Source organism: Haliaeetus leucocephalus, unplaced genomic scaffold, assembly GCF_000737465.1.
Source record: "Haliaeetus leucocephalus isolate CR32 unplaced genomic scaffold, Haliaeetus_leucocephalus-4.0 Scaffold340, whole genome shotgun sequence".
NCBI lineage: Eukaryota > Metazoa > Chordata > Aves > Accipitriformes > Accipitridae > Haliaeetus > Haliaeetus leucocephalus.
This window is the reverse complement of record NW_010972776.1, coordinates 1,871,483-1,875,292: the sequence shown is the minus strand read 5'-3', so window position 1 is coordinate 1,875,292 and position 3,810 is coordinate 1,871,483. Positions and strand designations below refer to the sequence as shown.

General features: G+C 48.2%; 1 protein-coding gene across 2 annotated transcripts in view; it reads left to right on the top strand.

Moving 5' to 3' along the window:
- Nucleotides 1-3,491: 3,491 nt before the first annotated feature.
- LOC104834793 (fibronectin type-III domain-containing protein 3a-like) overlaps nt 3,492-3,810 on the top strand; it is a 49,392-nt gene continuing 49,073 nt past the window's right edge. For both annotated transcript variants that reach the window (XM_010572391.1, XM_010572390.1), the window contains exon 1: nt 3,492-3,575. The gene's annotated coding sequence lies outside the window, so the exon portion shown is untranslated. The remainder of the gene's footprint in view (nt 3,576-3,810) is intronic.

Genomic DNA, 3,810 nt, shown 5'->3' with positions numbered 1-3,810 from the left:
CATGCCATTCTGTAATTTCTCACCCATCTAATCAGGATCTTCTTTCCAGGCAGTTTGGTCACTATGCTACTCAAGCCAAATATTTCTTCTGTGCAGCTTTGCCATCTGGCACAGCCCACCTATGTGCCTTCAGCCTCACCGACTGGCCCTATAGTTTCCAGTTTCAGCTGAAAAAAAATTTTCCCTTACTGTCATCCCATAGCAATCTGAATGTAGAATGTAGGCAGCAAACATTCAGTCATTTATTTTCCACGGTGTGGGAATAGTTCTCGTACTTGAAGCAATTTCAGTTTTAAAGGAGCCCTGGAGCTTGTGGAATGTGGGCAGTTTTTAGATCTTTCATCCCAAGTCTCACTAGCAACTAGCTACGGCTCTGTAAGCTTTTCCATCAGACATCATGTTTGCTAGAATTACCAGTGAATACATTGGTAGGATATAAAGTATATATAGAGTGGAAAATTAAGGGGAAAAAAATGATTTAATGAAAGGCTGGAGGGAAAGGAAAAGGATTTTTCTGAGTCCTAAAATACTGCATTATTACCTACAAAGGAATTCTTGTAATAATCAAAGCTGGGAGGTCCGATAGCCTTCAGTGCAAAGAATGCTCAGCATTCACCCCCGAAGACCTTCTTTATTCTGGGTATCAGACACAGTATGCTCATGATGGGGAATCAGACCTTCATATATCACACAACACCACTAGTCATAACTTTTAAGGTTTAGCTGGCAATGAATAAATACAGAGCCTGCGAAGTCAAAATAGTCCTTGAATTGCTGCCTTCAGCAGCAACATTCATTTAATGCAATGTACTTCGAATTTCTAAATCGCATCCTGATGGGTCTCTTTCAGAGGATCTCCCAAAAATTAAGTACAAATATTTCACTTCAGAAATTAAATCCCCAGGGCACTAGATACGCTTCGCTGCAGATTAGTTAGAGCCTGTGGTGTTATAAGATTGCTCAGATGGAGTGCTGAAGATTCCAGGAATTCTCTCAAAGGTGAAATGATTAAGCAACCTTTTGTTCCTAGAGCACAATAATGCAGAAAGCAGGTCTGCATTCACTGAGTCCCATGCTGGTCTTCATCTTCTACCTTTTCTGAAGTGTTCACAAGCCTTAAATCTGAGCTGGAATTAAAGAATTTCATTTCAGAATTGTCAGTGAAATGAAGAGCTAGGTATTAGTGACAAAAGTATGACATGACTCAAAACAGAAGAGCAGCTTATTTTTTCCTCTGACTCCTTTTCTGAAGATTTCAATCATCTATTGCATAGGCATGAAGAATTATTAATTTCATATCAACCATAATAAAATGTGATGTGCTGATTCACACTATTCCACAGGGCAAAAGTAGAGCTGCTGCTTTTCTGTACCAGAAGCAGGCCAGTAGTCACATGTGTGCAGTAAAACTTGTGGAAGTAGTAGAAAGAAGAGGAAATTTCAGTGCAGACACCATGACAGAGATTTTGCCAATTATCATGTTAACAGGAAAAGGTTTCTCCTGCCTTCTCCACCTGGAATTGGCCATTGATTCAGTTACCAAATTTTGCTTTTCAGATCACAAAGAACATTACAATGAGCTGTTCAAAGAAGCTCTCGTATGTGTTCAGAAGCTTAAATAAATAGGGGTGACAACAGAGATCAGAGAATGAAAAGGTAATGGGCTCCTTGTAAAAGCCATTTTTTTAATGCATCAGCACTGTTACTCTGCACCAAATGTACATTTTCAGTGATGCTGAAGCATAATGATAGCATTTGCTTGTTTTCTCCCCAAAACAAACGTAAAATTCAAAAACATTAGTGAAGCCTTGTAATAGCTAGATGACCAAATGCAACAAAAGAGAAGAAAGGGACGACACTTCAGCAAGTGCCAAACACACATAGATGCAATGTGAGGATGATTTTGTCTGTTCTTTCACTGTTTGCTATCGATTTGCAGAGAATATATTCATCATTTTATGGGCCGATATGAGTAAAATTAATTGTAAAGTTACACCGAGTGTTTTTGTGGCATTTATCTAACAAGGTAAGTTATTAGTTGCCTAGAAATTCAGCAGACACCACCACCTCTGGCCTTCCTTAACACTGCTTGCTTATTTAAAAAGATGGATGGGAATTTATTTTAGTCCTGTTTAGCATAGGTTGTTCGGCATAGCAAATCAACCACTTCCACTAGTCTCCAGAGAGAAATTCTCTGACATAAAGGAACAATTTCTTCTATTCATTATAAAATTTCCTATATTAATTTAAAATACATCTAAGATCAATCCAGGGTAAACACATGGCCATTAATTTTAAAAGGTTAATTTCTTTATGTGTATATTATATAGCTTGCATATAAATGTTGAGTTTGACCTTTTTCTTCTGAACTGCTGTGATCCACAATTTACGTGGAGCTTGTATAAGAGCACAGCTGTCGCATATATTTTGCATCCACACAGAAGCTGACTTCCACGCTGTGCACAAAATATCCCTTAAATCACCGCTTTAAAAAAAAAAAAAAAGGTGCCTCAAACTTGCTTAAAACACCTTCATGGAAACGTATCAGGGCAAACCGTCCAGTGGAAATAAGCTGGAGATTGCAGAATTTATTGCGGCATTAATTGCCAGAGAAAATGGATGTGCCAGAGGGGCTCTTCAGCCCGGTGTGTGTTTTTTCAGCCCCTGGCCTTGGTCCTTTTTTGAGCCCCCGAGGGCTCGGGCTGCTCCGATGACAGACACGGAGAATGGACGTCGGGATAGCCGCCTCCTCGTTTTGATAAGCCAGTAACGCCATCGTGCCTTCCTCTTCGCTTTGCCCGCTTGGACAGCTGGCGTTAACGCCCTTCACACTTCTTATGGCCATCAGCGTTAATGCTTTTTATATTATTACATAATATTAGGGTTCGGGCCTTTTGTCTCTGCGTGTGCTGTGACCCATCTGTCCCCCTAAGCTGGAGGGGAGATGTATAAAATGTGTGAAACACCACATTTCTCCCGGTTTTGGCACGACGGGGCGAGCGGAGGCCGGAGGCCTGCCGGGCGCCGGTTCGTGTGTGACGGCCGGGGTACGGGCAACGGCGCCGGCCGTGCCACCGGGTGCCAGGCAGGACATCGGCCATCAGGTGCCACCGACCCCGGCCGCTGAGGGACAGGGCCCGGCAGGGGCTGCGGGCCCCCGGGGGCACCTCAGGGGACGAGGCCCCGGGCCTCCTTCACGGCGGGACGGGCGGGTGGCTCAGCCGGCCGGCCGGCCGGCCGCTTCCTCGCACCTTTGTCTCCGCTCCGTGCCACCTCTGCCACGAAGAGCTGCGTCCCCTCCCTCACTCCCCGGCCCTGCTTCCCCCGTCGGACACCCGCAGGCCCGAGCCTTCGCCCCGGCCGCGGCTTCCAGCCACCTGCGGCCTCCCCCCCCGCGCCTCTTTTCGCGGGAGCGGGTGGCTAAAGACGAAGATCGGCCCGGCCTGCGGTTGGCGCGCCCGCCCGCCCCCGGCCGGCGGCGGCGCAGGCGCAGTGCCCGCATTCCATCATGGCGGAACGGTCGGTTGGCGGTCGGCAGCGCCGGGGTTGAGGCGGGGGCTGAGGCGCCGCGCACGGTCAGTTGCTGCCGTGGGGATCGCCGCGAACGCGGCTTCGGGACAAGGGGGGCCGCTCCCGTGGGCTCCTTCTGCTTCCCCCGTGGGGTTGGGTGGGGGAGAGGGTGGCGGGGCCGGGCCCGGGCCGGGCCGGGGTAGAGCGCGGCGTTCCCCACCCAAGGCGGGGTGGGCAGTGCCAGGAGGTGGCGGCGGCGGTGGGGAGCGGAGCGGAGCCCGGCGAGGCGGGAAGGGGGGG